The 18,902-nt window shown below is 38.7% G+C and overlaps 1 long non-coding RNA gene across 1 annotated transcript; it reads left to right on the top strand.

Annotated features, from left to right (window-relative positions):
• Positions 1-571: 571 nt before the first annotated feature.
• LOC142044577 (uncharacterized) lies at positions 572-12,747 on the top strand. The gene is made up of 3 exons (XR_012654368.1): positions 572-742; positions 8,207-8,260; positions 12,697-12,747. It is a non-coding gene; the product is annotated as an uncharacterized LOC142044577 (long non-coding RNA).
• The last annotated feature ends 6,155 nt before the right edge of the window (positions 12,748-18,902 follow it).

The following is an 18,902-nucleotide window of genomic DNA, read 5'->3' as shown; positions in this document are numbered from 1 at the left end:
GTTATACTGTTTTCCCTGGGTTTTTCTGCATGAATGTCTTGTCCTGATGCCAGTGTCAACTCTTTGCCAAGGCGCAGCATATGTCTGGTATTCTGAAGGCTGGCTTCTACATGGACAGGAAAGCAGTGACATGGAATCTTTGTCTATTTCAAGTGTAAATTATTTAATGTGTCTTGGGAGAGGACCCTCAAAAATATCCAGGGTATTTTCTTTGGAAAGCTCAGCCCCATAGGAATGATAAGCTCCCTAGGAGAGATTCTTCATTAACCTGTATATAAGAACAATGCGCAGTAGTAATTGCAAAGCTGAATATTTGGCCACAAATGAAGGAAAAATAGTGTGGAAAGAAATGTGCAGCAGCACTATGCTGTGACGCCAGGGTTACAATACTACATTATACAAAGAAACGTGTACAAAGTGTGATTTGGAATGAAGTTGTCTTTGAAGAGGGAATAACCCTTACGCAGTTCTCACTCTAGCGCAAACCTCTGAGGAAAAGCAAAGAACTAAGGACTGCTTTGTTCATTTATATCTTATGCTTCAGTTGTATTTTCTAACCTGGCTTTTTATGGTATTAAGGTAGAAATATTAGCCTCAATGTTTTCAAATGGAACCCCAAATCTTAGCAGAAATTCTGAAACTGAATTTTGCAGGAGTCTCCAGTGTCTCTAAGTGGTTTTGAGGAAACAGCTGCAGATGAACCACAGTTATATGAACCTGTGCTCCAAACCTTATAAGATGGGTGAGTCAGCTCACAGCTTATCCCAAGGATGAGTTTTGGTATCTGTCATTCTGTCTTCAAGCTGCCTTTAAACTTTCTACCCTGCTCCTTCTATTTTATTGCACTGGTTACCTAATAAAAGGACGTAGTGTTTCCCACTGTGAGGAACTTTCGAGTTATTTTTGTGGATTCATGATTAAGGTTTTATATGTAACTGCTAGTGCCTCTCTTCAGAGAGGTTCAAACACAAGTTTCTCTTGAAACCAAGTTGAACACCTTTTTTTCACTTATGTTTTGTACATAGCATGATGGTAACATGTGGACTAGTTACAGATATGAAGTCTCATTCTTCTTGTTCCTTGCTTCAATGCTTTGTAAATCCATGTCAGTAGAACATTAAATATATTTATCTCTCAAAATACTTTCACAGCAGTGGTTGCTACGTTATGTTTTGGGTTCTCCCAGTAGAGTTACACTGCAAGATTTCTGATTTGTACTTCCTGTAATAAGGATTTCCTCTATGTGCCATTTGACCACTCTACTTTAGCACTGACATATATAACCAGAAATAAACTCTATATAATGATTTCTCTTTTTCTTGGAAGGCCAGCCTGAAACCATTAATACTTGAAGAAAGATTGTATTGGCAGTACCATGCTTATTTGTTTATGAAATATGTAGCCACATACACAAAAATTAAAACATTATGTAATCAGGATTTTTAGTGAAAGGACATTCTGTTTTACCTGATCCTTTTACCTGATGATGATCCATACATCATATGAAAAATAGTAAGAAGAACTACTTAAGAATTTAAAACTATTTAAAATGACTCTCTATACTTTCTCTCTTTAAAGTTTAAATTGCACTTTAAATAAGCCTATTCTAATTTAGGAATTTGGGACTAGATCTTTCACTAAAGAATGGGTGAATCAATTTTTAATCAGCTCCAGTAAGTTCATATTGTGCCGTAATTAAAAAGTAAAATTAACAGAGACAATTTAAAATTCATTAACATTCAGCGAAAAAAATTCAATATAATCATAAGCAAAATTACCCTTGTGTTTGTTTGCCAAGTTGTGCAAGACTGCATTTTGGAAAAAAACACTTTACTGGCTAATATGTTAGAAGATCATAAATACATCTTTGCACACCCTCTTACTGCAATGTTGATGAATCAGTGTTAGCATTAATTAATATGCTTGCATAATTTTAATTCATGACAGTAAAATTCGTATGTGAGCATGTTTTGCATAAAAATGAATTGTTTTGACACTTGGTGATCTTTGTGTTTGCTTCATTGTCATGATGTTACAATAAGTATACATAATATATACCTTTAGACAGTCATGCCTGTGAAAAGATTAGAAAGGTCAGTGCTAAAGTCTAGTAGTCAGGGTTTGTTATTACAGCTCTCGAGCTTTCATAATATAAGACAACATATTTCATAATTTGCTACTTTTGCCTCTATACAATGGACAGAGTTGACAGCGGAACATGTCAAACTCCTGTTATGTAGTCTGTGCTAGAGAAAACTGTGTTCAGACAACCCAAACTTTAGCTGGATTTTATTAGTTTAGTGTTAATAAGTTAGAAGGTTATCAGAAGCTAAGATCTGAAGTGTTAGCAAGGTTTCTGCCTACTTTTCATTTTTGATTTAAAAAACCCCATGGGGGTAAATGCATGTGCTATGACTTCTTCCAGGTCTAGGTGGAAAGGACTCTTTTTTTAGGGAAAGTGGTGCTAAGCAAAAAGACTAGACATTCTTATTTTCTTATTCTTGGATAACATCAGTTAGGTAAGATTTAATACATGTCTATAAGAAATCCAAAAAGTAAGTCTTCCTCTTCTCTGCTTTTATGATTAACTCAGACTTTTTAGGCTTGCTGGTGCCTGCTCTTCCATAAGTTCATGGTCTCTTTTGCTTTGAACTTTTAACATCTTTTTCACTAACAAGGTGAGAAGCTTTCTCAAAGTTCTTTAGTATTCAGTACTTTTTGACCTTTTAACCATTTCTAAGACTAGTCAACACTAAAGGAAACCAGAACAAAGCAATAAGCTAACGTCGTAACTTGACACTTTACGTGCAATTTTGATTGACTGTGTTAAGTCCATGTCAGTATAGACTAGTAAGGCTTTTAAGTCAGTAAATTTGATCTGTTCAATATGTACATAAATAATTTCCCATTATATTGAGAATTCAAAGTAGCTATATAAATCTGGGGTTTGTAGTAGCTTTTAAACAGAGAATGAGATGGATTCAACTCACACTGGTATTGATATGAGTATGGAAATCAGTTGGAGTGGGACTTCTGAAGTCTCAGGGAACATGAAAATTGAATGTATAACCTGAGTGTTTAGTGCTTAGTATTTTGAATGCATTCTGTCAGCTACAACATGTTCTGAACACGCTGAAAGCTCTCCTAAGGCTTAGTGCCTCTGTAAGATGTATCACATGTTGACTTGTACACATCCTATACGTAGCTCTGATGGGAAGTGGAAAGGACTGTCCATTTTACAGATCCTAACACTTCCCCATAGGAAGTACAGTCAGGGCAGTTTATGTCAGGTGTATGTTTATGATGATCCCACAGTATGATACTAAACCTGAGATATCAATGTAATAGAGAAATTGAAAAGTCTAACCCTATGGTGATCAACATAAATCTTCCTTTAATTTGTTCTTTCTGTCAGCTCTGTTTTGCATTTTGAGAGGATTCTCTCTCCCACTCTGGATTATTAGTCTCTCTAGCTGTGCTCGTCACTTGGATTCTCATTATCTGCTAGAATTTGGGTACAACAAGTCTTCTTAGATTAAGGCAGTACTCTGTGAACACAAGGATAACCCCTATCTTGAAAGCATGAATGATTGTCTTATAATAAGGGTCAAGACAACAAAGAGCGATTAAAAGGACATATTCATAATATGAGTCATTGAGAATGCAATGAACTGCAAAGTCACGGTGCTTTGGAAGCCAAATTTCCCAAATTCATGTCTGGTAATCAGAGAGCAAGTCCCTTTTTCTATTGTTGTTATTACCAGACAGCATTTCTAATTTCACTAGATCTTTTCATAGTGCTTATATTTCCTGAGTAATGCTCAGAACTCACACCAGATTAGCATTGCCAGCTAATTTATTAAGTTCTGCCTTTTGTTCTTCATAACATTAGTCTCAGCAGGATAATGAATAACCAAAATAATTAGTTTATACTTTTGACTTTGCCAGTAAACCCAGCATGGTATCTACCCCATTTACAAAGAATATGCACCAAAATGAATGAAATTGACTTAATGGGATGAAAGACAGACTGCAACCTGGTATGGCCAGTTTTCCTGGCCATATGAGCTGCATACCAAAATAAGTATTCTCTAGCGCAGGATATGGCCTGGCTGGAGACACGGCTGGGCTCTGCAGGGGGACACAGTGATGCTGGTCTCAGGACCCTCTCTGACTGGGGATTTGGAGCTACAGTAGCCCCTCAAATACAGTACAATGTGAATTAGTAGTGAGAACAATTACTTTTATGTAACTGTAGCAGTAATTTTTACCTAACATTAGATAGCTTGAAGGAAAAAGCCAAGAGATGATTCAAGCAGACAAACAACTAAGTAAAAAAAAAAAAAAGAGGGGGAGGTGATTTTTCCAAAAGGCAGGTAACCCCATAAACACAAGTATAGAACAAGGATCTGTCTCCGAAGCATCTGGAAATGGAAAGACATACTGCACTGGATATATTAGGTGGTGATGTGTAAGAAGTAATTTCTAAGTTAAAGCAATATCTAAAGAAAAAGCAGGAAAAAAGCCCCCAAACCTAAGGCTGTTTTATTAGAGGTTTCTCCTTAAGGACCTACATTCTGGAATATATCACTCAAAGAATCAAGCTGATATAAATGAAGTACAAGATAAAGTATTGTTGAGCACTAATCTACAATAAGATTAATCCTTAAGGATGGGAGGTATGTTAGGATTAATTCTTAGAAATTGGCATAGGTGCCTGGATAAATTAGCACATTTGGAGTGGCTCATTCTGTGGAAGTGAATGACAAGATATATTCAGAGAGAGTTCAAGATCCCAGGTTGCTTTCTTTTTTTTGATGACATTCTTTTTGTAGTAATATCTTCCTGTGTTATATTTAAGCTAGTATTATTTATATATTTTGGAACAAATCTAAAGAAAGACAATTAACTGAGGGATTAATTAGCAGTTAGTGCTAGGGGTGAGAGGTTCTAGGCATGGTAAGAGACTTTTAAGTTCTTCTAGTTTCATAGGTAAATCTATGCCCGCATGCAGTATCACTTTCTCAGCAAATGAGTCTATTAGTGTGTGCACCTGGACCAATTTCCAGTTGTTTATATTGTTCATCCATGAATTTCAAATTACCTGGAAAAGCTATAAAATTTGCTCTTGAAAGACTTTTTTCTCCCTACAGTTCCATATTTGGCTGTTTTGGGGATTATGCTTTTGTTGCATCCACCCCTTCAAGGACATTCTTTCAGGAATCCGTGTACCAAAAAAAAAAAGCTGTCATGGGGGATTGCTGAGAAGAAACACTGAGGCAGACATTTTGCAGCATGAGATCTGGGAAGCAAATACAGGCTAACAGGCAGGCATTATTACGCCCCATGCAGATGGCTTCTTCAGGGAGAGCTATTTTCCTGGGATATGATGGATAATTCCAGGTATGAATGAATTAATTCAGTGGGGAATGAGAATATTTCCCATTTGTGCAGCAGTAGAATGCCTCTTGAACCACCAGATTGGTGGACCATTTGCTGCCTCTGAAATAGCGCTCTAAGAACTTTTTGATCTGAAAAGATGTGCTTATTATTCACACTTCTCAGGTGGAAGAAGATTCTCCATCGCCGATGCCAATGTATTCATGCTTTATTTCATTCACTGCTGCTCCTGCCTATTTAATTCACTATGGCTCCTGCCATATATTCCTTCTGTCCATAATTTCTTGCCTGATCACTGAGGGATGGGCTGGCAACCAAACATCTGAGTATGTATCTCTCCCAAGCCATTGGCTCAGGTGTGGCAGAAATCAATGTTATTAATATGCACAATGACTCACACTACAGTTTGTATGTATAGGTCCTGAATGCCCCCCCGCTCCCGGACAAAATAGTATCTTGGACAAAGCACAGATGAGTGGCTAAAGTCCTGGGTCTTGTCAACACCAATGGATAACAGATTTGTGTAACAACTGTTACAGAGGCAGAGCATAATGGGAATAGTTAAATGGGAATTAACCTGTTCAAAAAAGGTTTGAAAGACAGAGTGGTGGCTAAAATCAAGACAACATATTGCTAGGCAACAACACTGTGTTAAATGGTGCTTCTGACATAATCCTGGTGCTGAGGAGGGTAGGTTAGAAGGTTCTCCATGCCTTTTGCATAAACTTGAGAATTTTTGTAATGGTATTCTTGTCCTGAAGCTGAGAAGGAAGAGTAGTGTTACTGCAGCAGTGGTTGATGGATGGATAGCTATAAAGACTGGTGCTTCCAGCCCACTCAGTCAGATGCTCTGTGGTACTGGTGGCTGAAGAAGGTGCCAGTGCCAAGTTTTCAGCAGATGTCCATCACCCACTTCTTTTACCCACCATCAGGCCTGAATGCATCAAGAAGTCTTTAGTCAAGCAGCAGGCAGTATAATTCCAGAGAAGCAGTTATGACTTCTGATAGGAGACTTTTAATATGTGTTCATCTGAATAAATAAATGCCAGCTTCCACAGAAATGTGCTCAGAATATTGCAGAGGACAACAGAAAAACTTTCTGAGAATGTATGGAGAAATGAATGTTTGTTTCTATCAACAGCAAAAAGTTCAACTGATGTTTGGAAGAAGGGGGCTATATGTGAAGAAGTATCCTTTCACCCTTTAATTTTCTTCACTTTCAGCATGGAAGGCAACAATAAGCTCTTCAATAGGGTGGTTTTTTTGCACTCATATTGTCCTGGTTTCAGCTGGGATAGAGTTAACTGTCTTCCTAGTAGCTGGTACAGTGCTATGTTTTGAGTTCAGTAGGAGAAGAATGTTGATAACACTGATGTTTTCAGCTGTTGCTCAGTAGTGTTTAGACTATAGTCAAGGATTTTTCAGCTTCTCATGCCCAGCCAGGGCACCTGACCCAAACTGGCCAACAGTGTATTCCATACCATGTGACGTCCCATCCAGTTTAGGAACTGGGAAGGGGGGGGCAGGGAATCGCCGCTCGGGGACTGTCTGGGTGTCGGTCGGCGGGTGGTGAGCAATTGCCCTGCGCATCATTTGTACATTTCAATCCTTTTATTACTACTGATGTCATTTTATTAGTGTTATCATTATCATTATTAGTTTCTTCTTTTCTGTTCTATTAAACCATTCTTATCTCAACCCAGGAGTTTTACTTCTTTTCCTGATTTTCTCCCCCATCCCACTGGGTGGGGGGGGAGTGAGTGAGCGGCTGCGTGGTGCTTAGTTGCTGGCTGGGGTTAAACCACGACACATATATTTGTGTTTAATACATAGACTATGTATTTCCAGTTAACACTTTTATGGCACACCACTGAAAAAAAGATGGCTGCAGAGAAAATACATCTCTTTGTCTCTCCTCATCTTCCTTCCTTCCAAATTACATGGGAAAACCAGGAACCAATTGCTTTTTCTGGCAATGCACAGTGTCTGAGGCATCTTTACTTTTCCATATACAAATTCCCACCCAAAATGCAAGTATTCAGTGCATTGTTCATGTTGGGTTAAAAAGCCTGGGGAAACTGTGAAGAAACGTCCTCCCGTTGCCATGCACATTCCCTTTATCTTTGTGGAGTTCCATATGATGTCAAAAAGCAAGTTCATTCTTTCTTTTTTCTTTCAATAGCTTTTGTTTTCATTGTTGCTGTTAGTGTGCTAGGCAGAGGGAGTAATTTTGCAGGATAGCATCTACTTTTTAACCCCAGTAGCATGTTCCCTTTCCCAACTTAATAGAGAGCAGAAAAATTACTTTCTCTGCTTGACAGCTGTAAGTAGCTTAGGTATCTTTACTTTTCTCTGTGGATTCTCAGTCAAGGTACAAGTATTGCTACAGTCTATATTGGGTTTACTTAAGTTCTGGAGGGAATCAAGAGGCTTTTTTGATGTGTGTGTTTGTTTTTCCCTGGGAAAGGAGTCCTCCAAAATAGACAAGTCTCAGCATTAACTCAAAAAAAATTAGTCAAAATGGCTATTGACCAGCTTCTCCTTCGTGGATAAAACTTTTAAACAGCAGTGCTAATGTGTTATTAGTGCACAGCTGACTTCTCTCAAATGTATTCTTTCAGCACACTGTCATGTACTGATACACTTTTCCAGTTTCCTCCCTCCCCTCAACTCAGGAGTCACAAATGTGCCTTTATTAATTCAACTTCATTTCTGCAGTATGCCTGAGCTTATGAGTAGTCTAATTGTCAGAAGTTGTAATACTTCTGGCGGAAGTTTTTAATACTTTTCCCCTTCATATCTACAGTTGGCTTTTATCAGAGACAAGATATTCTGGAAGATGCATCTCTGGATTGATCAGGTATGCCAGTTCTTTTAAACTATGTTCTCAAGTTTAAAGAATAATTTAGGGTTTGGGTTTTTTTTAAGTCACATTGCAAATGAACATACTTTCCTTATTCTTTCTGTTTGCTAGAGATAAAGCCAAAATAATGTTAATATTTGAAAAAATATTCTTCTTTCTTTTTATCTATTTGAGGGAAGAATTTTGTAATTCAAATGGTATGTACCCATAACCCAGCTGATTCGCTCCCTCTTTGGCTGCCTACAAACCTTTGAGCACTAAGCATCATAAACTGTGACAATACTTTCTAAGGTTGTTATGCAGCTACTTGTCAATGGCAAGCTATATAGGAATTTGAATATACTCTTTTTTAAAAGTTCTTTCCATAACAATTTACATTTTATTTATGTTTTATTTATACATTTATATTTTTTTAACTGGTGAATCAATGAGTCACTCTTCTTCACACATATGTGGGTGACAGGAGTTTCACAGTTACGAAGTGAAATCCAGAAGCATTCAAACCACTTGCTACAAAAGAGGAAATTCTGCAACTCAGTTTTTTCCAGTGTAGTTATCAGTAGCACACTGTTCATTTATCATCGGCATTATCTAAAATGATTACTTTCTCAGAACTATTTTGTGTACAGATTCAATAATTTATCTGGAAAGAAAAGGCACGTTTTCAAGATTGAATTGTTCAATTTTGTGAATAGAGAAGGAACCCTTGGGAAGTAAAAATACCTGCTCTCAAAGAGCTAGCCTTAGATCTGCTCGTACAGCTCAGTCCAACTCCTAGTGACATCAGTGAGAAGTCTCTAATTGAGACTTATGAAGAGTTAGATACAACAATGTACATCTCTCAACTAAGTGTTTCTGCAGAATAGGTAGTTATTTAGTGTGGAGAAAAAGGAGAGTGGGTACTATAGATGGAAGACAATGAGTTGACAAAGAACAAAATGTAATATGACAATGAAATACCAAAACAACTCCAACATTTCAGACATGGAGCAGGACACTGCATCCTGACTATTCCTTTTAGGCTGCCTGGACTTGATCTAGTTGTCTATACCATTTAACTTAGTGGCAAGTGGCATTAGGTATCTTGTAGCTTGGTTGTTTTGTCTGGTTGACAATAGCTGAGCAATGTTTTCTCAAGGGTTGATAGGATAGTTTGGAGCTGTTGAGTCAAGCACAGTGTGACTACCTCTCCTTACAGCAGGTATGGATACTCTCCACAGCACATACTGCATAATGCCTAAGGGACGTGGTAGACATTACGTGTTGTGGGTGGAAAGGAAACTTGGCCTCTGACGCAGCCTAAAGGATGTGTTAACCAAGGGATACGGAGAATGTTATATAAATCCTGTGTGTTGGCCAAGTGATTTGAGTGACCTGCGTGTTGCCCAGTTTACCTGTATGAGTAGGCCACATACCTCAGGCTAATCCTGCCTATGTTAAACTGCAGCTTCTAATAAGGCATAGAAATGAAATGGCTCTATTTCCCGGTGTTCCTAGGCAAGATGATTAACTCGCATGACTGAGTGGGACTCTTTGGAAAATCAGACCATGTGACTGTTTCTCTAATTGTTGATCTGGCTGAGTGACAGGCAAGAAAAAGCTCTAAACTTTCTTGCCCTTATTTCTTACATTGTAATGAAACTGAAAATGGAGATGTTTTCAATTTTCAGTTTAGAAGATTAAACTAACTGTTCAATAACTTGAACTTCTGCCATCTCCTTTTTCTCTGTTATCACTTAGTCACCTTGAAGGCAATCAATTCTTGCAGTGGAAGCCCTAGTCTTAGTGTGATGACCGACATTGTAAAATTTCTTAGGAAAATACTATTACTGATCTAAATGGTCAACTTCTATTTCTGTTATCATTTACGCAGGCAAATGCCTGCTGGCCCACTAATCTGAACTCATATCGGGGAAACCCATGCTCAGCAAAGACAAAGTTTCTTTACATTCCTGGGTACATGTCAGCTTTTTACAATTCTATCTCCAAGAGAGGTTTCCTTTAGACATGTTTTGAAATAAGCTGCTACTAAAATGGGGTCTAGCTTTGCTTTTCAAAAAGTTGCAGCCTTTAAAATGAAAATTATTGGATTATAAGTGTTTAGGACATGAAAGGAAGATGAAAAAAGAAGCATTTTGTTCATTAGAAGTCTAAACCTGTACAAGCATTTAATGGAAATGTTTACCCACTTTTACCCTGATGATTACATATGAAAGCTCATGCTTTTTAATTTCTTTGCTGGCACAAAACACATAACACAGGATTTTAAGATATGATGTTATGCATTTGAGGTTATTAAAAAAAATTCTGAGACATGTTGATGAACTAGAAAATGGAGATAAATGGTGTCATCTTTAAGAAATGCATTCCAGAACGTAAAGGAATAGCTACACAATTGATGAAATCAAGCTTTTCTGATATAATGGTGTTTTTAACAAGATTTGAGGGCCTAAAATTGACATAGCTGTAATTAAAGTTCTGCATGCTGATCTACCATGGCATGCGCACATCTCTGTTATTAAGTCTGCTCTACCAAAAAGCTGATGAAATACACTCTGAAATGTATTTTTTAAAAAAATCAAGTTTTATTCCTGGGGATATCAGCACTCAGACAGCTCCTGTAGTGGCTGTAACTGGAGTCAGCAAATTAAAGAATGCACCTACAAAGTTTTAATTGTTTCATTTGTCAGTCTACTGAACTGATCATTCACCTCTGTTTGTTTTTTCTGTTGCATTTATAAAGCTCTGAGTAAGGTGGTATGAAATCCTATTCTGCTTATGGTATCTGAAAAAAAACAGTGCTTATAATTTGATTACATTTCTTTATGTAAACTTTCTACAACTTTCTACCCTATCTCATTCCCTAGTTTGCAGAAACGTATTTTCTGTTCTGTCCCCTTCCATTTCACATTTTCTCTACTATGCCTGTTTTCTTATTCAGCATAAATAATCATTTTGCTCTACAGTCATCTAAGTTCGTTTATATTAGGAATTAATACAATATACCTCCAGGCTGTCTTCTTACTATCTAGAACAAAAAAGAAGACTGGGTTCAGCTCCTAATGAATCATTCCTTTTTGGGGGAAATACAAAGTGCGGTTGACTGAAATGCCATTAAAATCTTAGATATCCATTAAAAGTGCAAGTGTAATACATTTAAATGCAGAATGGAAGACAGACTGGGCATATGAAAAATGAATGAGCACTTACAAAAATGACTGTACTCATTTCAAAAACTCTAAAGGTTACTCTGGAAGAACTCCAACTGTTGTGAGCACAGCCTCCTCTTAATTTTCAGTACTGTGGCCTGTCATAGTCACGAACTGGAAATGAGGAAACTCACTTTTAGAGTGGCACCGTTGTAGCCTGATGACTGCATCACCATAGATTCTTCTGCACAGTTGTCTTTGCTCCAAGTTTATCATTTCAGTGTTACCTCTAACTTATTCTATGTATGTCTGAACTATATATACTATCTTAATATAATTTTTAAGATTTAAAGATAAATTTTAGCTAAAAAAAAATCTGAATTATCTGTTCTACTTTTTTCCTCATTGCAAGCATCATACCAATTGCTTGCATTTCTCTGCATTAATTTATAGTTTTTTCTTGTTATAATAGGTACTAGTTATGTAATTACTCTAGCCAAAACTCTGTAGGATGTACTGGTAAGACTTCAGCTCGCCTGTCCATATGGCGATAAATTTTTTCTTTTACAACTGGAACCTTAGTTTTTTGTTCAAAGTGGAGCTTTTAATATTCTAAGGTATTAATTTAAACAATAACCAGACTCTGCTATTCTATTTCCTAGTCCCTTACAACTGCTCAGGAAATTTTTGATGACTGTGAGAGAGGGAAAGTGAAGGGACAGAATGCTGATCAGTTGGGGGGGGGGGGGGGGAGAAAAAAAGATTTGCCCAGTAGAACTGGTTTTGAGGAATTTCTCGCCTGAAAATGCAATGAAAAAATGTGGCTTTTATTTTTTTTCACTTTTGATACATTTAGACTAAAAATATCAAACAGATTTCATTCTGTCTGTCCTATCAATGACAAGTGTCTGCAAGTGACTGCAATTTGGCAGTCATTATGTCTTCAGGAGTTTCTACAGGATATGTATAATGCAATAAGCTATTCAACATTCATTCATATAATTTTAAGTTGCAAGATGAAATGCTCCATTTATCAAAATAAAGGCTCATCTCTAGTGCTAAAGTACAAACAAAACCCAACATTTCTAGGCCCGGATTCATCCCATCCTGACACAGAGCTCTAAAACAGTTCAGATGAATCGTGACCACTAGAGCACAGAGCACAAGAATCCCTCATGACATCTTTCAGCACCACACTGCATACCACTAAATTTAGGTGTCTAAATGTAGGAAAGCAATTAAAATGCCTTGCCATGAATTCAGCCCGCCTCTCCTTTGCTCCAGGGAGGCAGCAACCTCCATACAAACAGCGGTTTCTATCCCCGCTGCCCCCGTACCAGCTCAGCGCTGTGAGAACGAAAGGCTGGAGGCACCCCCGTGCCCTTCCCAGCACCGCCTTCTCCCGCTCCAGGAGCAGCCGCCGCCGGCTTGGGACAACCCCGCGCCGATGGACACACCTCGTGCTTGTGCCACAGCACGCACGCTTCATCGCCGGTGCAGATAGCGAAGGTGAGCAGGAAGGACCGCGATGGCCACGTCACAGCGAGCAGCAGTCGCGCAGCGGCCGGTGGCCGTGTCACAGCGAGCGGCAGGTGGGCGGTGGCCGTGGCACAGCAGCAGCGGGCGGTGGTGGCATCACGGTGGGTGTCAGAAGGGCTGCGGGGCAGGGGGAGGCAGGCCGGCCAAGTGAGCGCAGAGGATGAGGGGCGGCGGGAGGGAAAGGGCTGCCACCTCCCTTCAGGGGCTGGGCCTGGGCCCTCACCCAGCCCCAGCGAGCTGCAGGGCTGTCGGCCCCGCGTCCCCTGGCCGTAAGGGAGCTGTGGGGTCCAACGGCCTTCGTCCGTGGCTGCAAACTCACCTCGTCCCGCTGCCCCAGAGGCATCTGCAGAAGACGCCCCAGCGCTGCTGGAGCCACAGATTTTGGGAGCATCTTACCGTTGACCTGCGCTGTGTCCACCATGAAGCAGAAGGTGCCGGACGTGAGAGAGGGTGGTGAGTGAGAGCAAAGTACCCCACGGCTGCCTGGCGGGGAGCAAGGAGCCCCAGCCAGAAGGGGTAAGTGGAGCAGAGAGGAGAGGGGGAGGTGAGGGCAGGGCTTGGGCTCGCCTTGTCCGCCCCAGCCTGGGCTTCCCCTGGAGCTGTGGCCACTCCTTCTCTTGTACTGCTTATGCACCGAATAACAGGGAAAGTTCAAAGAAAACAATCAGCTTTGATTAATTCAACATGCAAGAACAGAAATTAATGAAATAATCTCCTTATTCTTTGTTCTGGAGACAAGATTTGGTCGTAATATTGAAATCATGGTTTATTTAATACAGGACCTTGTTATTTCTATGTGACATTTTAATCAAACAAGCTAATGTTGGAAACAGGTTTCAAATAATTATGTTTAATTACTTAAGCATCATTTAATCAAAATAATCTTCAATGGTAATAATTATCATTGTCAGTCCTTTTCTCACACATACTTAGATATATCATGTTAATATCAACCTTGATTACTATACTTACTGAAAACTACATTCTAATTTTCTCTTTTAAATCAGCAGTATACCTCAGGTAATTTCAGAGGCATCTTTAGTCCTTTATATTTACTCATTATAGCTTCAGCAAATGTTATAAACAACCATAAACCCTCTAGCTTTATAAATCAATTCAGTGTTTCAACCTATTGTTGATGATTTAATGACCAGTCATTGGTCAATACACTCATGTATATCCATTAATCTCTTGCACATACTGTCTTTTCAGTTAGGAGTAAAGTTTTTAAACCCAACTAAGTCAATGTGAAAGACTTCAAGGGGTTTGAGTCTCATTTTAAAAGTTGGCTTCATGATAAGCTTATAATAAGTATTACCTTTTATCTGTAATTCAGCTAATATTTAGATCCGCTGACTATTTATAATACATTAAATTTTAAGAATCGGCACTCTCAGGTTACGTCTGCATTGCAGCTGCTGAGGCAGTGCTATCTGAACAGCTTGAAATGGGTATTGGAAGCCAGCGAGATGCTGGAAGCATGGTGGTTTGTTTGGTTTAATATAATCTGTTAAGAAGCATGATAAATTAGTCCCTGTGGAGTTTCATGCTATCACAGTTTGAATGCTTCTGGAACCTGACCTAGTGCATTTTAAGTTATCTTGGCTGGCAAGGTGCAGTGATAATGTATCTCATTAATTCCAAGTCTGGAATAATTCCTCAAGAATTAGCAGAGCTGTTTAGGTATAAAGACAAAATAAACAATGGAAGTGAGGAACGCATTCAGTTTTGCTCAGTTTCTTAGGGAAGATTGTTGAAACAACTCTCGAAAAGCACAGCTGAGCACCATCTTCAAATGTTTGCGTCATGACACTTCCTACAACTCCTAACTTTGATCCCCCTCTGAGCCCTATATCTGGAGTGTAGCACAGCTTCAAGGCTCTGAGCCCTTCAGAAAGGGTCCCTGGGTAGCACAGACACAAAACTGAACTCTGATTTTGATGATACTGATACAAATCATTATTAAGATGGCATAGGGAAACCAGTTATTATGGTTTAAAGTTTGGCCTAATGACATACAAAACTTGATTTTATACTTTTCCAACATGGAAAGAAACTCAGTGCAAGCAGGGACTAGGCAGTATAATGGGGTGATGTATACAGGAGTGTTAGTCACTTTTTAATCTTATTCAGCAGTGCACATACAAGATACACTGCCATTATCACATAATTACATCCAAGTTTGAAGTGTAAGGCCTATATTTAAGGTCAAAAGAAAACAGCACAGCTGTGGCTTCATCCCCTCTTGGGTCAAAATGGATCCCAAAACTTTGCTAGACAAAACTGGAGTTTGGACCTGAAGCATCATTTGTTATTCAACAACATGTTCCTTATACATGGAAAATCAAAAGCCATATTTAACCATGTCATCTCGGGTAATGCATTTATTTGTCACTGATGCTGCATTAAACACTCAACAGATATGATCAGCAAGGGTGATAGGACTAACAGGAAATGTAAAGTCCTGGCTATTTCTCTGCAGATAATAATGATAAAGGCTGACTTTCTCTCAGATATCACAGAGTGTAAGTTTGTAAAAGTTGTGGCTATTAATGGAAAATTAGACTGAAGCATCTGTATTAGTGTCAGAGTAAGTTGACTCTCACCACAATGAAATAGAACACTGACAGACTACTGATGTCAACAAAATGACCTTCTATGAAAATAGAGTGCAAACAACTTGTATTCTTATTTTTGAAAATTGTAGATGTATCTGGTGTGTCATTCTGTGACCTGAAAGTTTCCTCACGACCTTCCAGAACCCAACCTGCTTCGCTGCACTGACTGCCTCTTATTTTGACTTGTTCTATTTCCAGTGTACACATGAAGTAGTTTCCTGATCAACAGTCAGTCTTCCACTTCATAGAAGATAATTAATCTGAAATTTTCACATGAATCCGATTTTGTGTGAATTTTTCACAAACCTTTATTCACATATTATACAGCTCTAGATCATTTGCAAATTGTTAGAAATAGTAACCAAGTTTTCACTCAACCCTCTCCCTGGTGCCAGATGTGGTCCATTTGTCATACTGATGTCCAGTAGCAATAATCAAGTGGTATTTTGAGGCATAAGGAAAACATAAGGGTAAAATTCTGAGTTTATCAAACAGAACTTAAGATAGAGCATCATTTCTACCCATCTGGATCTCATACCTGATGACTTTCAGTGTGCTGAGCATGCTGTGGATTACTTTTGTTTATTAAAGCAGTAACACCTCAGTGGGAGAGATTTGCCTTCTTATTTTCCTTCAGATCTAGTGTTTGGTAGAATTTCATCCTGCAGTCTCTGTAGCTGAAGACAGATTTGGCTATTTTGGACTAATGTTGCAATTTAAATATGTCTTGACTTAATCAAGTTTGTTTATGAAGTACTTTCACCACAACTATACTTTTGTTTTACAATGACTTCTTTACCTATGTGAAAATATTCTTTATGTTTTGTGTATCTCCTTTCTCATCCTGAATGATATGTCATGGTGCCACAGTGGTATCTTTTCACATATGCACATTAAGTTAGGAAGAATTGTTGTACAGCTTTTTGCTAGATAGCTGTTTACCAATAAATATTTTTTAATGAACTTTGGAAGCAGTACAAATATAGTCTGGGCTGGTAATATGTATTATAGTATAGCATTACCTAAACTACCTTAAACGTTAGAACAGACAATTTTCTGGTAATATCAGAGACCATACAAATATGCATTAATATTAATCCTCAGCACTTTATTATCAGTCTTTTCAACAAGTCAAACAGAAGACAAAAAGTCGCAAGTTATGTTTTCCCAACTAAGGAGAATAATCAGTTTTGATTATACTCTTATAAAAATAGTTCACATTCAAGTAAGTAATAAAACACTCAGTTTTTTATGAATTTTTTGTTAGCTGAAATAATGGACAAAAGCAACTACATTTCTTGAGTAGATTGCCATATAAATAGTATGTTTCCATAGAGTGACCTTCCTCTCCTATTGGAATAGAAAATGATGGCATGAGCTCATTTAAAATTATACAGTGATCCTGAAGAAAAGAAACTTTGTTAAGATGAATTAAGGTTGAGGAGATATAGTACTAACTTTTTGGAAAAACACTGCAGAAGACCATTTCAGTAAATGCATAATAATGCTACAGGAACTGCCACTTAGAAGAAACATCAGTGACCTAAAAACCTAGAAGTCTAGAGTTAAAATCTTTTCTTTAAGACTTGAAAAATGAAAATTTATAGCACATTAAAATATTCAAACCTAAAATAAGATTGTAAATAACATATTGGCAGTAATGTTGAACACAGTGGAGATCAGTGAAAGAAATGTCCTCCAGCCACATGGCCCTGGTAAAGAGCAGTCCAGATCTTGTCAGTGGTCGCAGTTTGCTGGCTGCTTGCGTGGGCTGGAGGTGGCAGGCCCTGCCTTTATGTAAGAATGCTGAAGTCAATGAGCTAGGACACTAAGCAGGAAATGATGAAAAAAGACTTGGGGATTGATCTAGATGATCTCAAGAGGGTCCTGTCCAACCTAAATGATTCTGTGGTGAGTGAGATGGTTGAAGACTTTAGGGGCTGGGATTTGCTTAGTAAATTTATATGTAGTGGTGAGAGCTACCACAGCGACCATGCTGGCTACACAGACCTGTCAGTGTATCCTCCTCTCTAAACCTGCTATTACCACTCCAGCAGGCTGGCAGTCCTTACTCAGAAAGGTCTCAGAGTGAAAACAGAATGGCATGAAGAGGCAGACAGGGTGACAGGAAAGCAGAGACTGTTGTTTGCTGAAATTGTCTGTGGTTGCATACACATGGAAACATCAAAAAGCACTTCTGAGGTTGCTAAACCTCAAATACTTGTGACTATTTGATAGCATAGATAGATTTTAAGATGGGGAACAGCAAATTCTGGACACTACCAAGATGTTCCAGGAGTAAGAGTCACTGACCTTTAGGTAGAGAAGGAGACTGAGGGAAGCAACTGGCATCTGCCTTGGTGCAGAACAAGCTTGTCCTCTACTGGCTGAGAAGCAGTGAGGTCAGTAACCGACCTAGGAGTTGTAGCAGATCGCCTTACATCCACTCTGGTTTTTTGAGGAGGTGTTCACCTCCCCACCATCTCCCCTTATCGTCACTATTTCATGCTTACTCAATATTTGAACCAGCACTAAATCCCCAGAGGGGGGCAGGTTAAAGCCTGCGTTCCATGCGGCTTCCTAGAAGCTTTACCAGGTTGGTACTTGATTTCAGAAAGTTCTCATAAAAATATCACCATAAAAGGGTGCAGTCATTCAACAGAGAAGGAAGAATATACAGGAATTTCCTTGGAGCAGCTTTTTATGTTAGAGGTGTCAAGATTCATTGGCATATATGGAATGATGGTGGTTCAGCTCTCCACTAGATGAGAATAGTAACAGCAGCAGCAAAACAAATTATGCCTCTTTTTTCCTTTGTATGTATTTTCAAGAAAAGGGGAAAGAAAATAACACAAGCATCCTGAAATGGCCCTTACTTCTGGGGATGGCTGAGTTTAGAGTACTCAGATGCTTTTCATTTCTTCCCAGCATGTATTATGATCAACAAATCCAGAATTAATATTAGTTCAGAGAAAACAAATACCTGATGTAATCTTCCTATCTGTTCCATGACTATGTTTTCTATTTTATTCTTGTCTTCTGTGTGGGTTTTGTGCTGTTTGTATTCTAGAGACTTCCAGCATCTAGAAAGTAACATATCTTTAACATTCAGGAAAACGAAAGATTAAAAAAAATATACACCCAAGAGATTCATTCCTGTACCAAGAGTCCTTGTTGATTCCAGTCACGTCAGGTCCCTTCTAGAGTTGCAAGGGCTGTCACTCAGTCTGTGCTGTAGGCTGGCATTTGAAAGCTTCTAGCTTGCCTCTTGACATGTCCCACTCCGTTTGACTTGTTCAGCTTTATTTCCTTCACAATAATATATGGTCCTAA

Source organism: Buteo buteo, chromosome 24 (assembly GCF_964188355.1).
Source record: "Buteo buteo chromosome 24, bButBut1.hap1.1, whole genome shotgun sequence".
Taxonomy (NCBI): domain Eukaryota; kingdom Metazoa; phylum Chordata; class Aves; order Accipitriformes; family Accipitridae; genus Buteo; species Buteo buteo.
The sequence above is the reverse complement of the archived record's forward strand: the minus strand, read 5'-3'. Positions and strand labels throughout refer to the sequence as shown.